The following is a 26429-nucleotide window of genomic DNA, read 5'->3' as shown; positions in this document are numbered from 1 at the left end:
CATTCAATTAACAAATAAATAAATAAATAAAGCCCAGTTCTGTTTCCTTACCTACATTATTTAATACAATATTTGTTCTGAACTGCGGCCTTTAAATGAGGGAGAAAAACCATCTTGCTTTTCAGAGACAGCCAAAACAATTATATGGTGGCTGAAACAGAGAGATAAACTTATATTAAAGCAGTAAATCAGTTTGTGTTCATAATTCATCCCAACTCAACTGCCCTGCCTTTTGTAATGGTTGTACCACAACTGCACATTGAAATCTGTGGACAAAGCTAACATTATACATACTCTCTGAAGATGTTGGAGGCCAAAAATCTAAGCATCACCCAACTTCCTTCATATTGAATATGGTTTTTTTGGCATGTTTGAAGACTCATTAGAATTACCAGGAACTGACTGATTTCCGCAGGCTTTGGACCAGGCCGAGGCTCCCTTGGCCAGGCCATAGCGCAGATGACTTGGCTTCCAACGCAAGCTTACAGTAAGCACAAGCAATGAGGCTTTGCATCTAAACCCACACAGCTTTCTACAGCGTGCAACGCGAGTTGCTCCCACATGAAGATGCGACTTCCAAGTCATGTTATCAAGAAATATTCTCCGCCTTTGGTGTAATTGTTCAGTAATATGCATTTTGTGTACGGAATAAAACAGAAATGCTGACAGGCTGGCTTTTATGGCTGCTGACACCATCTTTCTGAGCATAGCTGTGCAAGTTGTGCTGACACAAACCTTCTCCTCGAGAACAGCTGCTGTTGCCTGCTGCTTTGGAGAGGGGACGGGGGTGTTTCTTTTCTCTCTTTCTTTGCTTCCCATGGAGGACTCCAAAGTGCCGGCTGTGCTGACAGGGCTGAAGTATCCACCAACGCCTAGTTATGCCACAGATGTGAACGTGTAAAAGAGAAAGTCAGTTCCCTTTCCGGCTTCATTCTCCATTTTTCTTTCAGATGATTAAATAATCCCACACTCAGCAATATTTGGATAAGATGGACAGCCATTAGAAGTGCTCCAGTAGAAGCTGATTAAAGCATTACGCCTATTCTTCTAAACTTGCACGCGCTCGGGATGGGCAAAATTCCCACAAAGACTCAGATATCAGGCACCATTTGCTTGAATGTTAGTGAGCACATTCACAGAAGACAAGTGCAGCTAGAGGGTAAAGCATCAGCTTCTTGGGCTCAGCATTTCGGGGCACAGCCAGTGTGTAAGTGCTTCAAAAGTTACTCAAGGAGCCTCTCAGCTCCTTATTCAGCACTGATAATTAAGAGCTCATGTCTCTTGTTCATCAACACAGTGCTTAAGGATATGCTTAAAAGTGTTTTGCTGATTTAGGGCCTCGGCAATGTCTCTGCAAGGATCTGAGTGCCCACAGCTCCTCCTTGAAAGGAAAAAGTGCATTTGGGTCCTGGAGGAACTGATGTGCTTTGCAAAGTCTTTGCTGACAGTAAACACAACAGAAACTTCATTCCTTAATTTGGATACCCTACAGCAATTATTGCCAAGTCGTGCCTGGGTCAATACAGTAGGCATATTTGAAATTCAAGATTTTCCTGAGTTGTGAATGCTCTTTTATTATTCCTACAGTTGCTCTAACACAGTGCAAGTTCGATCTTCTGACTTTCTATCCACCCTGTTACTTACAAAAGTGTTTCAAGCTCACAGATTTGTCAACGGAGCAGGCCTTCACACGTGTGAAGGTTTCAGGTGTGGCACTCACCAACAGTTTGGTTGTTTAACCTGAGCAAGAGCTAAGAGCTCCTTAAAGACAAATTAAAAAAAAATAATAAAGAAGTCATGGTAACAGTGTTGCACAATCACAAGTTACAATTAAAAAATAAATAAATACCTGTACTGTAAAATACAGTAATACCAGGATGCTAAACCCGAGACTGCCATGTCTTCTTACTGATTGCAACAGAAGTTTTATGTCAGCAGACATCAGGCATATGCTCAGGTTTTTTTTCCCCTGTTCATACCACAGAGATGATTATATGTTGAATAACATAATAGCTGTCCTGTGCAATCCCCCTTGCTGCAGACAGAAATCAACAAACCCATGTTGCTTAGCTCAGTTGCAGACAGACAGAAAACCTGGGCAGAGGGATGAATGGACCTCGTTCTCACCAACAAGATGGGGACTGGAAGAATGATGAACTGCCCACTGTAGGAGAAGATCAGGTTGTGTGACCAGCTAAAGGAAGCTAAAGGTGCACATTTCATGAATCTGTTAAATGTTGCAGTGCCAGACCAGCCAGAGTTTCCCTGTAATGCCAGCTACCAAGACTTGCCTCATCTTGACCTTTTGTTGTAAGCACCAATGAAAGCAAAATGATTCACAGCTCCCCAGCATCCTGAATGTACTGCCAAAATAAATAAATTCAGATAGAAGAAATAATCTTAGGTTTTAACAAAATGAAAATGAGAAATGAAGTATCCCCAAAATCTCCAGGGTTTAGGATTGCTTGCAACCTTCAAAAAAAAAATTTCCCTTTCCTACATCGAAGGAATGATGTGGAGTCCTGTGCCATTCCTAAAAAGCCATCTGAAATGGCCTGATTTTATCATCTTGTCTTTAGCTGCTTTTTCTCAGACATTTCCTCCAGAACACAGTGGGGCAGAGAAGGTACTCATAGGGTGACAAAAATAACTTGAAAAGGTCTAGCAAAATGAAAGATGCAAACACAGCCAGCCTCCGTCAACTGTACAGCTTGGGGTCAGAGAAAAATGCAAACAGCTTTGTGCTTCTGTCAGGATTGAAGGCCTCACCTCTCCCCACCTCCAAAAACAGGGAACTTGACAGGGAAAATAAAAAGTTTATGAAACCTACAGGCTGATCAGCAGCAAGACTGTGGTAACCACTTGCTGGCACGTTAGGAGGATTTTACAAAAGCAAGCCCTGTCCATTATGCAAGCTATTGTAAACATTTCTGCCTCAAAAAAAAAGTCCCAAAATAGGCCAAATCTGCTGAAATTCATGGACTAGCTAACTGCAAAAACATTTCAGACTGCCTTAACTGTCTATCTCCTCTATCACAAATGAACGGGGAGATTAGGAAGGGTACAGCATTCACCTTGAATTAAAGCAGAAAAATTACTTCCTTTTTCAGCAACACAGCCCTGAAATAGGAAATGACAGTCAGAAAACTAGAATATCCTGAGGTGGAAGGGACCACAAGGATTATCAAGTCCAACTCCTGGGTCCACAAAGCACCACCCGAAAATCAGACCATGTATTTGAGAGCATTGTCCAAGTGCCTCTTGAACTCAGTAGGCGTGGTGTCATCAGCACTGCCCTGGGGAGCCCATCCCAGTGCCCGACCACCCTCTGGGTGCAGAACCTTTCCCTCACACCCAGCCTGACCCTCCCCTGTCCCAGCTCCATGCCGTCCCCTCGGGTCCTGTCGCTGTCCCCAGAGAGCAGAGCTCAGCGCCTGCCCCTCCGCTCCCCTCGTGAGGGAGCTGCAGGCCGCCATGAGGCCTCCCCTCAGCCTGCTCTGCTCTGGGCTGAACAAACCAAGGGACCTCAGCTGCTCCTCATAGGTCTTGCCCCTTAGACCCTTCACCATCTTTGTAGCCCTCCTCTGGACACTCTCTAGTAGTTACATCCTCACTCATTAAGACCTAACCTTTGCCACTACATCATTATCTCCAATTATTTTCAGTTTTGCCTCAAGGCATCATCAGAAAGGTATTTCATGTATTGAAACCTAACGACACATCCTGCACAGAAGCAGGGCTGTGCAGCTGGGCAGCCACAGGGCAGGCAGGACGGGTGGTGCAAGGTGTCATAACACAAATCCTCCTTCCAAATGACCCTGCAGAAGACCAAGGAAAATACGAGGAACACCCCATGGTCTGATAAATGCTATCAATGTTGCAGGGCTGTCCCAGAAACATTTCTCCAAAGAAGGACTATATGCAAAAAAAAAAAGCCTTCCAAATTGTTTTTTGTTAGAAGACAAGAATTCTGAGAATGGCTTGATTTGATGCAGGTGGTTTGGGCAACACATACGTGGACCCCTGGCTGCTTATTTGCTCGTTGTTCAGGATCCCCGAGGAGAGAATGTTTTGACGCATTAACTCCCAGGCTAATCAGGCTGTTAGTCTTTGCTGTCCCCAGCATCTGCCTTTGATGGTGTAGGGTTCAGAACAACAAGATACAACTACGTTCTTGGCAGATGACCTGGCACTCTTAGATGTGATCAACAGCAGGTTGTCACTGGCCCACTGTGGGAGGATTAGTGCTTCATTATGGGGGAATCCACACTTTAGTTATAGATGGTCCTTTCCAGGCAATTGCAAGTTTTCTCTGCGCCGGCTGGATTCAAGCCTGTGTCAAGTGATAGGTCTAGCTAGTCCTTTCTTCTAAAAAGCTCTTGTATTTTTCTGCCTTTTGATTATATATATGCACATTGTCCACCTTTTGCCTTCTTAGTCCTCTTGTGCAGGATTTCACGCTGTCTCCTCTCCTATGAAATCAACTGCTGGGACACCACATTAACCAGTACGCTCTGTCCTTACCCAGGTTTGGGCTTCTCTTCTTCTCCCAAGACTTCTCTCTAATCAAGCCATCCTCAGATTGCTTCTGCTGAGTCTTTCCATGAGCTCATTTTTAGTTGCTGGCAACCATGCCAACTTCTGCCCCTTCCTGGACAACCACCTTCTTCTTCACCTTATTTTTTCCAGTTGTTTAGTCCCTTGACAATAAGATGTGGAAGACAGATCATCTGAGGGTTGGCACTGATTTCCTGCTGTTGGGGTCAGACAAGCTCCTTGGAGACAGAGCTGCAGACAAAAAGCATTACACAGCCACAGAACAGGATAGCCCTGTCTGTTGAATGTTGATCTCCATAGGACCGACAGCATCAGCAGGCATTACGTTTGTCCTTTTGGCTCTCTGAAAAGTTCTTCTCTACTTTAATTTCTACACGATCTACTCTTAATTCTCTTTTTTCACCACCACGTTTCCCACAAGAAAAGCATATCCCGAGCATAACCGGATGCTTCTATGCTTAAGAAATGTGAGGCAGATATAATTAGAAAAACAGACGCTCAAGTGGGGTGTATGTAAAGGTCTTCAGATTATAAAACCACAGTAATTTCCATAAACAAGCAGTGGAGTGAAGTTGGTCAGAATATGGGAAGTTAGAGGGGGTGGACAGCACACACAGGTTGGGATCCTTCTGGTTTCGTTGAAGATGTCAAGATTTCAACAACTGCTTTCATTTTGGAACCAGGTGGATCAGAGACATTCATTTCAGCCTCCCATATCCCGGCTGAGTTCCAGCATTTGTGCTGCAGATTTGCCTCTCACTGTCCATGCACAAGTCACAGTCTGGATTCAAGCACAGTTATCAGAAGCTCGTTCAAGTAGAGAATATTTCCACGAAAGGGTTTTATTTTCAAACTGCCAAGTACTTGTCTATGCCTAAACCCTGTATGTTATTATTAAAACAGGTTGTGAATTTAAAATACAATTGAAAAAAACATCTAATTATTTTTGGAAACTCCTGTTACATTTGCACACATTTTCCAGAGCCAGGTCATGTACAGGTAAGTCCTAGAAGCCAGCTAACCAAAAAGCCAGTGTTTTCTGCTTGAAGAAAAACGAAGTTTCCTTCCCCTGCATGTATCTTTTGGTGTCTCAGTCCAAATTCAGTCCTCAAATACCAGGCTAGATAGCTAAGGCAGGTGAACCAGCCCTGCTGGTGATGTTCATACACATTATGATGTTCTTTCACATTAACCTGAAGTGAAATGGAACCAGACACTTCAATTGTTTCTTAAAAGTTCAGGAGGGGAAAACAGCGGGAGGGGAATGCTTCAAGGACACACAGGTCCAGCCCATTACACCAGCTCTATCAGGATTTTAGCTCTTTATAAATCTCAGAGCACACAACCCATGACTCAGTCTCACATCCCTGCAGAACTAGGAAACATGTTAAAACAGCAATACTAAGAAGCCTGTGAAGGCGTCATGAGAAATCTTTACATGCTATGGGACTCTTGACTCAAACGGACCACAGTGAGATCCTTACTGCCTCCTTTTTTTCCCCGTAAGAGAGGCCCCCCCTTTGCTAGACACAAATACAGATTAGAGAGGGATGGAGGGGAATAAAACCAGCCTAATGCTGCCTGAGACAAGGCCAGCAATATCAAAGAGATCAAAAAGATGTCATGATCAACCATAAACATGCTGCTGAGAAGTCCAAAGAAGAAAAAAAAAATAATAATAATAATTAAAAAAATAAAAATAAAACACCAAGAAAATCTCACCCATGGCAATCAAGGAACCACTGTAAACTTTCATGCACCTAAAATCCAAATACATTTTTCAACCTGCTCACACTGTATTACAGGTGATGATTACAGCACAGTTCCTCTCATTTTAGATTGAAATGAAAAACAGAAATTGCATTTTTGTTAATCAAAATAAACCTTGCTTTAAAATCAACTGACAAGACCATGATGTGAAGTGGGAACTTGTATATTCCTCTGCAGGCCACTAGCTTGCTTGCTGTAAGTAATGCATTTGAGATATTTTCAGATATCATTCCAGCCTGAAAACGTACTCAAAGAAACCAAATATTGGTATACATATTTTCAAACCCTAACCAATATATTTCATTTCCCACCTCAGGATTTCCACAGATTTGTTCTATTGTATGTATCCAAAACATTAGATTTGCTCCTCAAAGACTTAAAAACCACTCAGTCCAAGTCCCTGAGCCAGACCATTTCCTTTTTACTGCCAAGAATCTGGAGTTTCTGTTCCGGCTGCCAGTAATTACTCGGTTCCTGTACACAAAGATGTAAATCCTTGCTGTTCTCCATTCAGATTTGTCTTTGAAGATTCTTTGTGGACTTCACTGGGGAACTTTCCATTCAGTTTGTCGCTGGAGTTTCCTGGACTGACAGTTCAAACATCAACTTCAATTTGTCTTTAAAACTCCTCACTTTTAATCCTTTTCCTCCCCCACTTGGAAGAGCTCAGCAGTTCATAGAAAAATCTTACCAGATATTTTCCATTCGCTTTCTTTTGTCCTCCGAGTTTTGGTCGTGCTCCCTCCCTATCCTGAGACACGCACAGTGTGCAGCGAGCTCCCACAGCTCTAAGCAATTCTCTGAGCTAGAGAGCAGCAAAGCCCCACTTGAGGAGTGTTCAGGCTGACATATGTACATCTCTGCAGGAAAAATAAACATTGGGTAAGGTATAGGTCAGCGCACATTGGTGGAATAAGGTTTGCCACTAGAAGAAACAGAACAGAGATCTGCGTTAGTAACAGAGTTCCTCTCCCTAGGTTTAGTATTGCCAAGTCTCCCTCAGTTGGGTCACTTGTTGAAACTTTCAGAGAACTTGCAAACTTCTCAGCTGATGTTCAAAGCGCAAAGCAGGTGTTGAACAACCCCCGGAAAAGGCCTTTTCTGGAGCCAGAGGCACTATGATGGTCATCAGAAGGGCCAGGCCCTGAGGAACCAGCCCGACAGACCTCCAGACACGAACACGACTACTCAGCAAGGAGCAGATCCGTCTGGTCACTCCTCACAAACCTGTACCCTCTGACTCAAACCCGCTCTGAGTGGCACCAGAGACAACCAGCTTTGTCACGTCTAATTTCAAGGGCTGCATGCTACGCACAATTTACCCCAAGGCAATAAAACATTATCTATTTCAATTTAGATTTGATCTGCGCTTCCGTGCAATCTGCACATAAAGGACATCGTAGCATTTCATCAATTGCACATATTGAAGCTGCAAGATCTTAATTAGTGGCTCCATTAATGTCAATGCAGTGAGTGTGGTCACTGCTAGGAAGAAAAAAAAGATATGAAAAATCTACCACTGTCTGTGTTTCATCCGCACTCTGTGAACTAAGCATTAGATTACGGCACCTCAGTATCCTCACCAAATCTGTTTGCAAGGTAGGCAAGATGCAGGTTGGAAATGAGGAGACATTTCTGCTCAGAAAGAGCAGTCAGGCACTGGGACGGGTTGCCCAGGGAGGTGGTGGAGTCACCGTCCCTGGGGGTGTTCCAGGAAAGGTTGGATGTGGTGCTTAGGGACATGGTTTAGTGGGTGACATTGGTGGTATGGGGATGGTTGGACCAGCTGACCTTGGAGGTCCTTTCCAACCTTAATGGTTCTACAAAGCTAAACTACTTATGGAGTTCATAGTCATACTGAGTCATCTGTTTCTAGCCAAGGAGAACAAGAATTTCACAAATCCTGAAATTATTTCATTTGTCAACATCAACCTAGCCCTGTCCCACCAGCATTGAGTTATCTTAGCAGCATTTTTTCAGAACACCTGAGCCAGTGGGTGCTTTAGGATGTGCAGAAATAACTCGAGAACGGCAGCCTTCAAATGATGCAAAGCCCAGAAGTCAGCTGGTGACGGTGCTTATTTCACAGCAGCAGCATCATTAAGGTTGGAAAAGACCTCCAAGATCATCTGGTCCAACCATCACCCTACCACCATCACCCGCTGAACCATGTCCCTGAACACCACATACAACCTTTCCTTGAGCACCCCCAGGGACGGTGACTCCACCACCTCCCTGGGCAACCCGTCCCAGTGCCTGACTGCTCTTTCTGAGCAGAAATGTCTCCTCATTTCCAACCTGAACCTCCCCTGACACAGCTTGAGGCCATTCCCTCTAGTCCTATCACTAGTTATCTGTGAGAAGAGGCCGGCCCCCAGCTCCCCACACCTTCCTTTCAGGCAGCTGTAGAGAGCAATGAGGTCTCCCCTGAGCCTCCTCTTCTCCAGACTAAACACCCCCAGTTCCCTCAGCCGCTCCTCACAGGCCTTATGCTCCAGGCCCTTCACCAGCTTCATAGCCCTGCTCTGGACACGCTCCAGGGCCTCGATGTCCTTCTTGTAGTGAGGGGCCCAGTGTGGCCTCACCAGAGCCAAGTATGGGGGACAATCACTTCCTTAGTCCTGCTGGCCACACTGCTCCTGACACAAGCCAGGATGCCGTTGGCCTTCTTGGCCACCTGGGCACACTGCCAGCTCACGTCCAGGCAAGCATTGACCAACATTTCCAGATCCTTTTCCTCTGCACAGCTTTCCAGCCTCTGTCCCCCAAGCCTGTAGCGTTACATGGGGTTGTTGTGATCAAAGTGCAGGACCTGGCAGCACTTAGCCATGTTGAACCTCATCCTGTTGGCCTCAGCCCAGCAAAAAACTCTTCCCTGGCCGGGAATCGAACCCGGGCTGCGGCGGTGAAAGCGCTGAATCCTAACCACTAGACCACCAGGGAGGGATGAGATGCATAAATAAGGATCTGAAATCGTAGGTACAATGTTGACTTGTTTTCAGCTTTACATCTGGTGAAGTGGAAGGTACTCCTGCTGATGTAAGCAAGCTGTCTTGACCTGGAGCTGACTTGTGTGCTGCAATGTACCTCTGTACCCCAGCTACCTGGGTGTGACTGCATAAACTGCCCTCTGCATGTATGTCCATGCTCAAAACCACCACTAGAAGAGGTGCTGCAGGCCTGCTTGGAGCTGGTGGGAGGATGGCATCACACCAAAAGCACAAGAGGGAGCTTTTAGCAGCTTTTATGATCATGCTGCATTGGGTCTTGCATTAAGGACATCCTTTGTTCTTCCCCAGTAGTATAAACAAGCAGTATGATCTCTGAATCACTGTGAAAGGCTGCAGCATAATGAGACCAACCAGATTGTGATTTTATGATTTTGGGAAACATGCTTCATTGCAAAAAGAAATACTGTTTTTTCTGTTTCTTTGCTTAGTGTATCCTCCTTGGTGAGAAAGCATCATCTTCTTTCGCAAAAGAGAAAATGAAGTGCAGAGACTGTCCAAAGCCAGCATTAGTCCCTCTTTCTGCAGTATTATTTCAACACCTTAATAACAGGATGGAGGCAGCAGCAAAAATTTCCTGTTAACTGCAGCAGGAACAAAACTATTTCCTCCCGTGGAGTGGAGTGAGTGTTGCAAGTGTATGGCTTACGCAACACAGCTTCACTCAACTCTCCCTTTTGGAGTGAAATGAGATGTAATTTAGCCACCACGTTACACTCTTTAAAATAAGCCAGCCCTCAACTCTTCTGAGATACTCTGTGGCCACAGACTGCACTGGTTAGTTTAACTTTGCTCATTGTATGAAGCCATTGCTACAAAAGCCTATTTCCATTTAATTCAGGCTAACAAAGCAAAATAAGGAAATAAAAGCCTAACTGTAGCTAAGTAGGTCTTGGACAGGGCCCAGAGCTGACAAGAAGCAAAGTTTCACACAAGAATAAAAGAAGCTTCAGCTTCTGCATTCTGTTTATTAAACGTGCTTTTTTAAGAGACTCAGTGTACAAGGAGGTTTATAAAAAGGAAAATCTAAGTTGGAAGGAAGCAAGAACTGAAGCAAAAGCGTTTGTTCAGATGTTAACTAAGTTAATCTATTTTAAGCTTTAATATGTTTTAATGAATGCTATTATACATTCATCTGCTTTTTGCATATAAATGCACATTAATATCAGATATTCCATACCTGTTTACATTTTGCACAAGGCCAGTTGCTTTTACATGTTTTTTTTTTTATCTCAATTATAGCAGAGAAATTTCAGATCTAGAACCCGCTCATTTGAGGGGCAGCTGTAACAGACGTCCGCAGAATGTCTTTTTCTTCCCCTCTTCCATTCAAAGCAAACCCTTTGAATTTAGAACAGAGGTCTTCAAAGCACAATAGCTTGTGATACTACTTTTAAATTCTCATGCACTGAATTAGAATCACTGACAGCGAAATTTCCTGCATAAAAGAAATCCTCAACTTTTGTATAAGCATCAAGGACAATTGTTGCCCTCTTTCACTGTATTATCAAGGAAGTGTTTGTACTTTAAAGGAACAGGGTTATTATTTTCCTCTCTCTGGATAAGAAGTCACCTCTCTTTCCCCTTCACCTCTCCTTTCCCTCACTAGCAGCACTTTAAAACATAACTTTTTTTTTTCAAGTTTCACCTGTGTTAAGTTTGGATATTGTAATTTTCACTAGCTCCTACACTGAACAATAAGAAAATATAATAAGTAATAACTATCCTCTTCCTCCTCATTCAGAATCAATCAATTGATCAAACACGTTGAGCTTAACACAGAAGAATGATACTCTCCTGAGCAGTGCCAAGAATAACATGGAGAAAGTCAGTTCTGCATCTTGGCACACGTTAAGGAAAAACAGCCCATGCCCACAAACAAAGATTTCCCACAGATGACTTGCCGTGGTAGCTCTCCAAATTACATCTCTGTGGACCCAATCCAAAACTCATTACAGGCAACAGGTTTTGAAAAAGCCCTGTATGTTTCTTCACAATGGGAAAGCTCAATGTTTAATTGATCGACTGGAAAGAAGCTTCAACTCTTTCAAGTCTGAGATTAACAAGATAAAAGGACATTTTGCTTGCCTTTGGCTTGGCAAGTGATACCTGGAGAAAAAAACACACACACACAAAAAAAACCACACTTATGATCTAGGAATAACCTAATTTATACAATGCTCAGCCTTGTGCAAATACATCAGAGGATACCATCATAATTAAAGGTGTGGAGGGAGCAAAATTACTGGTAGCTCCCCACGTCCAACACAATTTGCTTACTAGACTTCACAAACAAAGCTTTCAAAGAAACAGAAGCACGAATGGATTTCAAGAAATCAAGAATGTTAATTAAAACAATTTTATCTGAATTTATCTTAGCACCACACCTGCAATTATTTTCAAACAGCATTAACAGAATACCAAATAAAATGCAAAAATATACAAATTCCTGTGATTTCACCTTCTTGTATTAGGATTTTATGGTCTGTTTACTGTAAGCTCTGTTCTTGCCCTTCAGGAAAGTGGCCATATTTGAAGGAATTACCATTTTAGGCAACAGTATCACAGTGGTGGAGTAAGCTATTACTCAGCTGATTCAGATAAAAGCTGGCTTGCTTGTTTAATTTTCAGCTGGGTCAAGCCACTGAGCTAGCTGGCTGTTTAAACAAACATCAGTATCAGCACAAGTTAAAGGACAGGAAAGAGTGGCCAGGGAAGAATGCATGAGAACAGCTCCAACACTCCCAGCTTACACTGATAAAATCAAAGATGGAATTTCACCATTAGCCAACAAATAGGTAATGCTAAATATAGAGAAGTTTTTTCCCGTCTGACACAAAATAATGGTTCCAAACCTAAAGCAAATCTAAATAAAATAATAATAAAAACACACACTAATTTAGGATGATACTTCCTTTCAAGCGGAGGTCTTTCCTCAGCAGCACAGCCTACTAGCAGTGCTGTCATACAGTGGAGGATGTAGCTGTGTGCTCCATCACCCTTGGAGATCTCTCTCTGCCAAGGGAACCATGTGTGTTAGGAAATGCTACCCTCTATCGTTTGACTAGCCTGAACAGCTCATTTCTCCTTAAAACAGTCATTTTGTAAGACTAACCTGACTTGTAACATCACTATACAAATCGTGAGTTAAAACCCCACAAACCTGAAAAAATGGTACTTGTTATTGTTACTGCACGGCCAGACCTCAACTCATGAACATACTCCTTGGCTACAGAATTAAGACCCCATAACTCTGTTTTCCTCTCCAATTCATTTTTCCAAAAAATTATTGCTTCAAATCATGTACCTTTTTTTAATCGTGTGCTTTTTTTGGGATCTGCCTAATGGTTTCACTTCTTTTTCATCCATTTTGCAGAAAATCCTTACATGATCTTCTACCATTTTGCTGTTCTCTTTCTACCTCCATCACTTTCTGAACCCTGATATTTAAACTCTCTAGAACATCTCTTATACCAGAGATTTTTATTTAAACACCTTTGCTAAAAAGCTGAAGCAGCGGGATCTTTAGACATAAGAATGCTATCACAAAAGGAGCTAGAAGGTGATCTTTGAACGTAACTGCATTATGAAAAATTTCTTAGAAAGCACAAAAGATGTCCCTTCCAATAAAGAAATAAAAAAGTAGGGGAATAATATTCTTTCTGCCAAAGTCACTGCTTAAGAATAGCTGTAAAATTACATTTCATGAGGATTTAGACTGTGCCAGTAGGGTATTAGATTTAAAAGGATAAAAAATGTTTAAGCTTATTCTGCATTTAAAGTGAGAAGCCCTACTTAGCTAATGGGAAATAGAAACACAAGGAAGAAGAGGAAGAGAGATTGCACAAAGCATAATACAGGCTGGATGGCAAGTAGCAGACAAAAGCAAGTAGAAAATGTAAGGTAAATACCCTTGTATCTTCAATTCAGTTAATTTAGAGATGGAGCTGATCATTGCTGACACCTCAATTTCTTTGAAAAGAAACTGAAACTTGAAGTCCCCTAGAACTTCTTTGCCTTCAGGCATTTCTAGTTCTTTTGTGTAGGAAAACAGGAACTGAATCTTAGAACGCAAGACACAAACATTTAAGGAGGATTTCAATTAAACAGACTACTGGTGCACAAACCTGGAAGTGCCTCCACTGTAACCTGTATGTACCACTACACTGTTTTATCTCATTTTTAAGGATGAAGGTATTGTAACGTATTATTTCTACCATTTCAGTTTCCCTCACACCAGAAGGGTGGATAAGGCATATTTGTAAGGCCCTTCTTATGATGGGTTCAAACCTCAGTCAGAATGCAAGACCCTGACGGCATGATATAATGCTGCCACTTGTTTACTGACACTGTAAAGTAAAAGAAGAAATTCAGGCTGTCAGAAATACAACGAACGTGGAGTTCACAATATTCCATCCTTGCCCTCCGGATGATTTCCGAGGCAGGGAGAGTAAACAGCCTTCTCCCAGCCTTCTAAGTTTCCACAGCTGAGAGTGTAGGATGTTTACAGTACCTGTCACTCAGAACTCTTGAGAGCAGACCAAATGTCAGCAGACTTAGTACAGACTTCATCACTGACTGCAGGAAACATGCAGGCATCAAGTGAAAGGAGGAGAAAACCTCATACCCGTGACTATTGTACAGCACACGAATCCTGAACAAAATTAAGTCCTTTGTGCATACGTTGAGAGGCGTAAGAAAGAAGATCATGATAAAGCTGAGCTGCAGCATCTCCCGAGGACAGCCACTCTCATTGCCACAGCTGTATTACAAGGCTTCCTGCCAGTTCACTCCAGAGTGCTCCCGAATCTCTTCAAGTTGTGCCTGCAGCAAAGAGAGAATTCATCATTTTAATGAGTGCACATGAATATACTAACCGAAAAAGACTCAGGTAGAAAAGACTTGTGGATTCCACAAGTAAAAGCTATCATGTAATTTATCTAAAGGACTGGAAGCTTTTAACATAATTTAAGAGCAGTACCCTACCGTGCTGGCTTAGAGGAATACACACAATATCTAGCTCATTTTAATTATCAGAGGAATGATGGGTTTGGGGTGTCTTTGAGTACCGTGAGGAAAAGGATACATTTAAAGATTATGGCTTGATAAGCTTCAGTCTCCAATTATACAATAACAGATGACTGTAACAGCAGTCTAGATAAGTTTGAAATGATACATTCCTCTCAGAACCAGTTAAAGTATTCAGTTCCTTTAGATATATCATCTCCAGGGGAAAGAGAAAAGGAAAAAATAATAATAAAAAAAATAAAACCCAAGATAATCTAATCATACATAGAAAAAGTTCTGCTCATGTAGAATAAAAGCCAAAATCCTCAGAAGAGGGTAAAAATTCACTTAAACAGGTTTTAGTGCAACAGAAGAAACACTTTGCAAGAAGATTATTAATAGCCTTTACTTTAAAAAAAAATAAAGCATGTGCAAAACCATGTGTGCAAGTAACTGGGGACCTGAATCACCTCACAGAACCAGAACAACCTAAATTCAGAAAAGTTTGTTTGCTACTGAATAGGCAGAGGAGCTTTATCTGAGCACTTAATCCATAGAAGTGGTCGCTCCAATACTGGTGCTGTTCTCACCAAGCACAGTATCCTAAAAAGCTTTCTGAAGAAACATCTTACCTCTGGGCTCAACGTATGTTTTAGTTGGACTGAAGTTACCGTTCATGTACAAGTTTCTCCTCTACCATTAGCTGCATCTCATTCCAGTACTTCTGGAAATCAGGTCACATATCTAAGGGCCCTGTTCCCGCAGTCACAAAACCCCCGTTGGCTTTGCTCAAGACAAAAAGCTACAGCAGCAGGAGAGAGAAAGAGGGGGACGATGTAATTGCATGCCCCACTTCTGAATTCACAGGAAGGCACAGGAGATGCACAGGAACTTGAAAAGCTGAAATAATAAATCAGAAGGTACAGATCACCTTCAACTTCCAGTCTGCTACAAAGCAATAGGAACTGCAGCAGCAAAGGCTGAACATTTCTGACCAAGGAATTGCAAGAATGACAAGGCTTCCTTCTCGAGCTGTCCCTGATGAAGAAACGAGTCCTCTGGTCAGCAGCTACGTTTCTTACACTAGTGCTACGCTCAGAAGATGCAACTTCCCCTAAAAACCCCACTCAAGAAGTGCTGCCTAGGGCCAGGCCTTACACTTCTCATTCAAGGCTTTCCAGCTGAATTTACAGAAGGAACTCCAACCCTTGACAAGGGAGAGCAGAAAATACAATACCGCTGTGGTTTCTGGCTGAAATTACCACGGTGCTCTCATCCTTTGGCAGACAGGCATCTGATACTTCTATTGTTAACAGAGCCGATTTTGATCCTCTAAGGGCTACGATGAAATTCTTCTTTATATATTACTCAAGTGATGAATCATATCATCATCTTGATTTGCATCTTTTATGACTGTTGGTTCGAACTTTTACTTGCTATTGTTTTATTTTCCCTGTACAATTCAAACTTTGGGTCTTAAAATCAGACATAACTTTGAATACATAGAAATTAAATGGAAACTTAAAAACTATTTACATCTCTCTCTCAGCACTATCTCTGTAAGACCAAAACAACACAGCCATGTAAAATATAGAGATCAAAAACGTTTTTTTTTTGTTTTTTTTTTTGCTATGGAGAAAGCAGTAGGGAAATAAAAATCTGCTTTGGCTTTTTTTCTACAGGAATAAAGAAATCTGCTTTCAAAATATGCCTATGAACTACTGTAGCTATTAGATTTATATTGCAGAAAATTGATGAGAGGCAGTGCAATAGCAGGGAACATACTGTCTGCACACAAAGAAAGAAAACTTATCAAGGCAAACGATGCAGTGACAAGGAAATACTCAAACAGGTGAAGAAAAAGCAACCCCAAAATTCAGAACCAGAAATATCAGAATAAATGCTAAGCAATATATTGTCTGATATTGTTACGGAACGCCACAATCCCTTTTGAAACTTGCTGTATGTTCTTTTCAGCATCTAAATGAATGATACAAGCAATTCAGGACTTTCAAGTCAGGTTTGCATATGTGTTTCAGAAATGCTACCTACCAGATATTTGTGACAACTCCAAGCAACCTGAGGAAATCTTCTGATAAACACCACATTTATACTCCACACATTCCTACTCTGAAGGGATTACATTCAAAACAAGTGACAGGAGAACACGACAGCAATTAGATGATAACATTAAACACAGGTCCAGTATTTCTACAGCTTCCCTATCACCTGCCTTTGACTTCCGAGCCATTTCAGGCGACTATTTTATTTTTACCAATACTCATGAAGTCTGAAGAATGCTTGTAAAGCTAGATACTAGGGGAAGGGCAGGGACTACAGTACATCATGCTCCTTTGCCAAAGGGGTAGGTGCTTACCACACGTTAGGCACAGTTCCTCATTGATGTTTGAACAGCCAGCAGCAAAGAAAACCAGCTGTTATTGCAAAGCAGGCCCTTCCATAGCTGTCTGAGAAGGGAAAAAAATGGTGATTTGCCAGCCAAGTCCTTCACGGGGCTATGCTGGAATTCAGCTGCTAAGGGCAGGCACTGCTGGTACAGCCAGCCACGTGGGTGACCGTGGTCTCAGCAAAGATATTACAATGGTAAGAACAAGCTGCTGCAGTGAAGCCTTCCACCCCAGGTCTCAAAGAGGTGAGGAGCTAGTGAAACTCTGTTTGGCTGACCCCAGAAGCTGCTCTCCTTCTCGTGGCTGCCTTACACTCACAGGGTAGGGCTGTAAAAGGTAATACAGAGAGTTATGAAGGAAGTGGCTGCTGAAAGAATGTAGTGTAGGGACAATGACAAAGAAAACCACCCCAAAACCCAAGTGAAGCAGTGCCCCGCTGTCACCTGGAAGAGATCTGGAGTTGCACAGTACAGGTCACACCATGAAGGGACTGCCAGTGTTCACTCACTTTATTTCACAATGAAGCATGAGATTGAAGTACTGAAAAAAAAAAAAAAAAAAACCATATCCTTATTCAATTCCCTGTCTAGCAAGTTCGATATTTAATTGCTTGCGAAGGCAGGAAGTTGGGTGCCAGCACACCCAAATTACTCACTGCTCACTTCACAGAGTATTTGTTACAATCACTTGGTTATAACACCCAACAGTACAGGTATAACACCCGTACAGCCTGACAAATGAATGATGTCTGCTACTTTCCATGCGTTCATTACCACTAAAATGGGGAAAAGAGTCACTGAACATTGCAGGTATTATGGCATTAGCTAAACTAACAAGGCACTATTTACATGGTAAGCCCCCTTATACCTCTATTTACAAATGAAAGCTTGAAATGGTGTCCAAAACCACTCAAAGTTCATCTATAATGCACACATCTATGATGCACACAGTAGGCATCCTTCATGCTTAGCTGGAGTCCAGTGGATCCCCCTTTCCTATGTCTCCATCCTTTCACGGCCAGAAGAAAAGCCTGACATGGCTATGAAGACTGCAAACTGCTCACCTCCTTTTCCTCCTTCTACATGGAGCATTCCCCTCCAAATTGCCAAGATTTTTATTTATTTATTTATTTTTATTATTTTTCTCCACCTGCCTCCTCCTGGAAGCGTGTCCAGAGATTTTGTTCCTGGTAATATTATTCAATTGCTCACAGCTCACATCAATGAATTCTTGTTTTCTCCCCATTCAGAGCATTCTGCATTATATTTTGGAAGCGTGTATATATGTATCTGGATATGTAAAGAGAAACCCCAGGATCTCTAAAGGGGAAGACAGAAAATGGAGATGCACCTCAGAAACCTCCTTTAGCAACTGCCGAGTACCCAAGGCTTCAAAGAAAGAAAACTATCCCATTCATTTCCCTCATGAAATAGTCACTTTACAGCACTTTGAGGAAGGGGGTGGCAGGGCTCCTCCATACAACTGCTACAAGACACACAAAATTAAAAACAAACCTGAAATTACAGGTCTGAATACATTTTTAAACTAGCTAAAAAAAACATTATTTTCAGCAGTTTTAAACTATTTTTCCCCCTTCAACTGTCAGAAGCAAGGTAGTGGGAAAAGAGCAGCCACCAAACAGAGCCATATTTTTTCTAAGTTCAGTGAAATACAGAAGAAAGCAGACTGTAAATGGGTAATTGCCTGATCTCCAAGTGAAAAAGGTTTGAAGCACAATTTAACCATACAAACTGCCACCAGATGTCAGTACAACCTAGAGAATTGATGGTTCAAGCTTCCGCACCAGGCTGGCGTGGGTATTTATTGCAAAGCCCCAACTGTTAGGGTGCACAGATCCAGCGTGGACATCAGCCCTGAATGGAAAGTCGGACAAAATAGAAAATCTCACTTCAATATTAAGAAACAGCCCTTGGGGCTTATCAGATAGGCTTATTTGACTGTTATCAAGGGAGGCAAAAGCTGAAATATAAGGCTGTAAGGACAGAGATCAGTTTCTCTGGGTGCAGGACACCAAGAAGCAGCTTCAGATTCAAGCACCTCCGATTAAGGTTCAATCCCCTGCTCCCTCACACCCCAGACATGGCATGCGTCTCTGCCCCCCACGTCCACATTCAGGCTGTTCCCAAATACCTTTAGTCTCCTCAGATGCTGCTGCTAAGCGTTGGTGAATATTTAGCAACGAGGTTGCTACGCTAAATAAAACTTTTCTGTGAAAGGAGGATTAGCACGGTTGTCCTTGTGCTACAGCAGAAGCTCCTCCCCTGTTCTGCAATGTTTGACAAGAGTTCAAGTGTTCACGAGTGTCTCTGGTTGAGATGGATCTACTCAGAAATTTCTGATAGCACGGTTTACCTCATTTCTGTATGCAAATAAGTATCCAAATTAGCATTTCCTTGCTGGTACGAATTGGTCTCAGCAAGACAGATGTGGCACAAAACCATTTTTTGCTGCCTCACTTCCAAATGCAATTACACACTTTGCTGTTAAAGACACCAATTAGAAAAGTTTCAAAGCCTACGTGCACAAAGGGCAGGACTTGTTCTAGACCATTAGTGCAAAGATTAAAAACAATGAAAAAATGAAACCACTCCCCCATCCCAAATGTGACCTGCAACATTATTTAGTCTTAGCAAGAATCTGCAGCTTTGCTAGTTATGGATTGAACCTTCTTTCTCACTGCTATTAATGTCTCACTCTAAAGAAAAAATATTTATTAAGAGAGCACCAGAACTCATAGAAACCAAAGAAAACTGCCAAGTGATAAAAAAAAATAATAATAAAATAATACCTCAACAAGGTCATTTTTGCTTGACACGGAACCAAGCAAAATGGTTTTGGATGTTGGTGAGATCTTCGATTGCTTGTTATTTTGTTTTGCTTACTAGCATATTTTTTACAACAAATATACACCGACCTATGGATTTTTACATTAGGATAACTTAATGTCTAATTAATTTCTTAGATACGGGAATAATATAAGAAAGTGTCTTTGTAGTTTTAATACGGGCTTATTGCATGATATAACAAAACCATCTTCATTTTTATTACCAAACGCAGTTAACTCAGTACACATAAAAGGCAGTCTAATGTAAAAAAAAATAAAAAAAAAAATCAAAGAATTAAAGGAAATTATGTTACAAAAATAACAGAAAATTAACTTTTTAGATTGATGGCTAGGCAGAGAATTCAGTGAAAAATCTCTGTCGTGACTCAGTGGCTTTAACAAAACTCTGAGGTTTCAACTGAAACTTTTAAGTCTACCTCCCTCTTTGCTTTCTTTTGTATGGTTTTGTAAGTTGAATAAAGTTAGAGGAGCTGCAGAAATACACACATGACAAAGCTTTCTTGGAACAGTTACATTTTCTTAACATAGGTGTTGTACAATCTGGATGTTAATAAGGAAAAAATAAAAGTCACAAAGGCGGACAGCTTTCTGTAGGGTTTACCTCATAAAATTCTGATGGGAAGGCGAAGAACCTACCTGGAAGCAGAGCAGCAGCAGCATCCCCCCCAGAACTGAATTTGAAGTAAACTGCTTCACAGAAAGCCCCCAAACTACTCAACATGCAATACCCAAAGAACACCTCTATTTTCGTACCTAAACTAAGCTCTGGAACCTCCCCAATTCAGATGAGCTCTGTAGCTCCTCTCTGAGCAGTCTGATCACGGACTTCGGAGGGAAGGCAAGGTCTGTTGCAAACCTGACTAAGTGCTTAATTAAATACAAAACCTACAAGCAAGTTTCACCTTGCTTTTGAGTTTCATCAGAAAACCTTTGCACAATTCCCATTTTGTTCCGTACAACTGCAAGTCTTTGTCAGGTTAAAACAAGAGGTAATTTATGTGTACTCTCTAAACTGGAATTTTTAATTCACGAGTCTTGGCTCTAATTGTAACAAAGACCCTTGAGGCTCATAGTTTCTCTGTTAACCTCTCTCCCTCAAATTCTCTACAAGTAAACACTTGTTCTTCTACAAGACATCCCCCCCCCCAATCAAAACTGAAAAAAAAAAAAAGCCTCAGTTTTACACTGAGCCCATTCCCACTCTGATATGCTCAGGTGACAAATGCTGTTCCAGCCACTTTTTCTTCAGGAAATATCAAGAACATTACCAGCACCAAGAGTACATGACTCAACAGCCAGCCTTCACACTATGCCAGAAAAACAGAAGAGCTGGCCCTTTTCCCCAGAAGATCTAACATCTTTTAAAACTCGAACTTTTAAAAGAAGACAAAAAGGATTTTCAGCTTGGGTAACAGCAAAACTGCAAAGCTGCACTTAAAAATTACTTAAGATGTCACATCAGCAGCAAAATTTGGGTAGAGAGAAACGTACAGTTACTATGTGGTGCAACTTCATTTCTTACACGTTTACAAATTTATCTTTAAATGAAATGTTCTCCTTTGAGCAAAGGCACTGCCCTCTACACTACCTAAAGCACGCTCAGCTAGCCTCTAACTCAATTTCTCTACACCCACAGGCAGCTAGCTCTGCTATTGAATGAACTGCAGCAAATGGCATTCAATCTGTGAGGCTTTGAGACAGGCTGGCCTTTCAGTAGTGACAAGGCAGTATTTGCATGACAGAGCAGATGGAGTATGATGGATGCATTTTTTTTTCCCCTCTACCAAAAAAAAAGTTCAAGATAAAGATGCTTTTGAGAGGAGAGATTGCCAACCTGAAATTTTGTCATTTTTATGTGGCCAAGTAGATTCATAAAACCCAGAGCTGAGGTTTGGCACAACGCTTGAGAGACTTACACCAACAGGGGCAAGAAGAACTGACCCTACAAGACTGCTACTAGAATTCACAGAGTAAATGTTGAATTTTGCTCTGAATTTTGTTGAATAAGAACAGCAAAAACTGTTCTTATTATTAACACTTATGGTTACCGTAGCCATGCTGAAACAGATTTGGTTTTTATTATATCCCTTTTTTAAGGATTTACAAGCAAGTTTTAGAGCCAAGTACGCATTTACCATTATTAGGGTATTCCTATGCTTCGGCTGTTTTTCCTACACTTTAAATCCTTCAATCTCCTCACCTCTTCATTCACTTCCCAGATTTTCATTTAATCTCTGAGCACAGTAGTTGCCTCAAGTTCCACTTTTCTATTTCTATCCTAGATCTTTTGGTTAGCTCAGTTTGTAGTGTTCTTGCCAAGGGCAGAGATATTTGCACTATTCCATCCCTACACATTTTGAGCTGTCAATCATCCTTTCTTTGATAGCCCAGACCTAGCCTGCTTTATACATACATAGTCTTCCCCTTCTTCCCTATCAGAAGGCCTTCCACTTGTTTTTAAAGTGGAGATCCTGAAAAGGCCATCTGGACATCTAGTCTTTGGGTAATCTACTTTGCAATTAAAGAAAAAAAATTGCCACCTTTGTGAACACAGTCCAGAGAAGCGCCTCTACTCCAAATCTGTCTCTCTGTACATACGAAATCTTTCTTCATCTCTGCATCACTGCTCGAGAAAAGCAGGCCTGCCAACTCAAACACCTCATCAGTACAGAAACTCTACAGACCCAGCCAACCACCCAGTCTTGCAGATTCCTTACGATCAAAAGCTCAGTTGCAGCCCTTTCAGCTGCTCCTGACATTTGTCTCATCCAGGGTCTCTTCCTCTTCCAGATTCACTTTTACGCAATACTCTCTGAATTCAGGAAAGGCAAAAGTCTTGCTGTGAATGTTACACATTCAGAAAGCTCCTGCCAGTAAAAACAGCCTGAGAAGTCACTGAGAAGTGTCCTTTATATCCTCTTACAGCTACCCCTTCTCACTGAACCAAACAGCAGCTACCGCCACGGTCTAGGCCTGTCAAGGTCCACGCTCATCTTTCCCCATCCTCCACTTCCAGGCATCCCACGATGCCAGCCTCTATCCCCCACGTTAGTTTCTATCGAGCTGCATTTGTGCTTTTCCTCAACCCTGCATCTGAACAGAAGTGCGAGGTAGAGCTCCAGAGCCTCCTTTCCCAGCCCTGGTGCGAGAAGCCTCTGGCACCCCGGGAGCACCGGGCCCACCGCCATCACCCTGCCGCTGCCACCCATGGCCACAGCAGGGAGCTCGCAGAGACCACCCTGTGCCCAAAATCCTCCCAGGGATGGTCACGTTTAACACCAAGCTGACTGCTTATGAAATCATTCAACTTGGCAGTAAAAGCAACTCTCATTTTAGGCCTGGGCTGCCAAACTAGTAAGACCAATGAAAGTTAAGAGCAGCAATAGGTATTGTTTGAAGCAGCAACCCTTAAACTGAGAAAAGGATTTCAACTCCCTACTTTAAGAGAGGGATGGTAGCAAAACTCACCTGGACTTATTTTATATTCTCCTAAGCAGGCTGTAGGTTTAAAACTTTATTAGTATTTCGGTGAGGCTCATCACTATGGTATGTGCGCAACCCAAGAAGATCAAGTTGCTCATCTGTATTAAACAACAGTTGCTGCGAGATGAAAACAAGCAGGGCTTCAGTTCTACAGAAACCCAGCTGAGGTTTCTGTTTGGCAACGGCAACGTGCTTGCAATGAGGCTTGGATCCAGATCCCATTTGATCTGGGTCTTCCCGCCGCATAGATTTCAGGTACGCTCAATAGCTCCGCGTCCCTCACCCCACCGCCTGCAACACAATACTGGGCACGCCGCATGCAGTTAGAAGAGGATTAAGTGCCACATTTCTATTTCATCCAAGCTCACTTTTTGTTTCCTCACCCCTTCCCCGAATCAGCAGCTTGCTGCTGCGGCAGGCGACGAACACATGGCTTCTCCCACTCATTAACATCGCGGCCACGCCGTGGCACGGGTCCAAGCCCTTTTTTTCCTGCAGAGGATACAGCTTCTGGGGATGTGAACAATCCCAAGCGAGAGCTCGTACGCATCAGCCCATTTCCTCTGTTGGAAGGGAGTCTCCCGGCTAGCTCTCTGAACAAACACAGCCCTGGAGCCAGCCCGCGGACGGTGTTTACACAAACGGCACTGCCACCGATAGAGTTTCTGATACTGTGCAACAAAAAAGTTTGAAGCAAAAGAGAAAAAAATTTCCATGAAAAAGCAGTAAATTGTGCATTAGTCAAATGTTGATGCATTTTTAGTCATTTCAAACAGCGGCTTCTTTAAAAACCACATCTATTTTACTGTGGTTAAAGTAAATCTTATGCTGAACAAAGGAACTGAAAGGTACCAATTTAGCAACAGTTCTCTATTTCCATCCCCACCTCTCCTCCTCTTGCTGCCTTACACACAGACAAATGCAAGGCCCAAGTAGTGCCAGTATAAAATAAAGGAATGCTTTATCACTGCGGTTTGGGGATTTTATTTTATTTTTTTTTTTAATGCTGAAACAATATTTTTGCTAAGTTTGGGCAAACTGAAGACGGGGTAGCTGAAGTATTTATTTGACAAAGATTCAGTGTCACCTGTAGGTCTCCATACACGCACTTTGACAATGATACTTAATTAGCATCGACCTTTCACCACTCAACGTGCTGTGAAATATTAGCCTATTTTTAATTTTATTTATTTGAAGGAAGTGGAACAATACAGCAAGCATCAAAAATAGTACATCAAATAGTACACGCTGTACCCCATGCTTATACAAATAAATACAGACAACTATAATCCAGGAGTAGGATATATAAATATAAACTCCTAGCTTCACAGAGTTCATGAGAATTATAACTTTTGGAAAACCCAGTCAGTCCGCTTGGTAATTGAAGTGTTTGCAGTCTCTTAGCTACTAACCCAGGGAAGGAGCAGAAGGCTGCTCTCAGCATGCATTTTGCCTACGATTCAAACTTATAACATCATAAGGTCAACTTACAATAGGAGGCAAGCAGGCATATGAGAAATACACATCATGGTTGCTGTTATTTCTCCCTCTCCCCCAGTGCTGTGACGCAGCTGATGCCTGTGGCAGCCCCAGCTGCTGCTCATGCAGCACAGGCCTTCAGGGTGCATCTGAGCAGCTGAAAGGGAGAAACTCGAGGGTCAGCAGCAGAAGATAAGGGCAGAGACAGGCCCTGGCATAAGATTTTTCATAAGTTAATGGCCTGGCAATGGAAATATTTTTAAAAATTTCCACGCCTCCTCCAGCATAGGGGCTGCTAAATTGCATCCTGTTGCCCTAGTCAGGGCCGGGAATCACCGTGTTAACCTGGACTGGTGCCACTCACCTCCATAGCTCAGCTTCGCCCTGGTGCAAAAACTTAGTGGGCTGCTTCTCAGAAAAAGCGATTTGCAGCAAATCCCTTCTAGACCCAGCCATCCAGTGGAGGAAAGCTTAGTTTGCTTTTCCAAGTTCTTACAACACCAGGAAATCTTAGAAGCACCAAAGGGAAAAAAAAAAATTAAACATAAAACTCAAGTGACTGCCTACAGTCCTCTCTGCGGCCTTCCTGGCTGAAGATGAGAGCAAGCAGCTAGTGTTTCAGATTGCTCGATGGAAGTGACCTCTCCAACTACCACACCATATTAACTTCCTGACCAAGCTCAGTGAAAGCCTGCCAAGTATTACAGGGAGAAGAAAGGGATGTGAGCAGCTCGGGCACTTCCTTTCTGGAGATATTTTTGACCAGCACTGAAAATCTATGGATCTTATCTGAAGAACTGGAGCATTACATGGGGTTCAACAACATCCCAGTTTTAGCCTATGCACTGAGCACAAACCAGAAAGCAAGGGCCACATGGGCTGTTTGCTAGGAGGTCACACAAAATAACTGGAGAGCCTGTATTTGCCTTTTGGTGAGATGAAAAAGCAGTGATGCCTACTTTCTCACCTATCCTGACACACATTTCCAGCTAGAAATACCCTGTTCTCTCTTTTGGGTTGCAGCTACTGACACTTGGCTGCTCGCAGCCCAGGCAGGCATCACAAGCTGCACCGAAGCCGCTGCAGAACAACATCAAAAACAATTGTGTTGTACCCGTTAGCCATTTCAGCAGAGGTCAAAAAAACAAATTTAAGAAGCAGGATAACATATACACCCTCTTCATAATAGAAAATCTGTCCCGGTGCTGCTCATTCCGGTGCCAGGAAACTTGGTTTGAGAGCCCAGCAACACGACACCTCCCACCAACACAGCGGTAAGGTCAAGGGATGCTAAAACGGGAACTGCAGATGAAGTTGAAAGTTAGATTAGGTTTGGATTTTAATTTTTAAAACAATAAGACCCTCTATTTTGAATATGATAAATGTGAAACAGAAGACTGAACAATGTTCAGTTTCCTATCACATCTTTGTATTCTTTAAAAAGGTAGAAAATTAATTAAATCAGCAACATTTACAGCAAAAGTAATCTCCCAGACAAGATTTGAAAATACATACCCTGTCTTCCAAAATGTAAATATTGTATTAATATTCATTTTAAGGTGACTGGAAACTGAAAATGAGAGCTGAAACAAATCATAGCAGAAGAAAACATATGCATACATGAATTACTGCATTAATAGCACATTAGTTACTTTTTTGGTCAGCTCAAAGAAATTTCCACCAGCTGACAGTTCTTTCTTATGAGAAGAAAACTGGTTGCAGCCAATTAAAGCAAAAAAAAAAAAAAAAAAACTAGCAACAAAAGGCAAAAAGTTGGCAAAATGCAATTAAAACTGATTTATTGCTTACAATGAAATCGACACGATTTATACCTTCAGATGTCCTTCACAG

At 42.1% G+C, this 26429-nt stretch overlaps 1 long non-coding RNA gene across 11 annotated transcripts in view; it reads right to left on the bottom strand.

Moving 5' to 3' along the window:
- LOC309876665 overlaps nucleotides 1–26429 on the bottom strand; it is a 65655-nt gene that overhangs the window by 16186 nt on the left and 23040 nt on the right. For 2 of the 11 annotated variants that reach the window (XR_014317230.1, XR_014317231.1), the window contains exons 4-5: nucleotides 13963–14159; nucleotides 7019–7187 (exon numbers count right to left, since the gene is read on the bottom strand). This is a non-coding gene — a long non-coding RNA (uncharacterized lncRNA). Of the gene's footprint in view, nucleotides 1–55; nucleotides 873–6638; nucleotides 7188–13962; nucleotides 14160–26429 lie in introns of all 11 variants that reach the window. The other 9 variants (XR_014317233.1, XR_014317234.1, XR_014317228.1 and 6 more) reach the window with 8 other exon arrangements.

This window comes from Aythya marila (genome assembly GCF_965140915.1).
Source record: "Aythya marila genome assembly, chromosome: 3".
NCBI classification, from domain to species: Eukaryota; Metazoa; Chordata; class Aves; order Anseriformes; family Anatidae; genus Aythya; species Aythya marila.
Note: the sequence above shows the minus strand (reverse complement) of the source record. Positions and strands in the feature narration are given on the sequence as shown.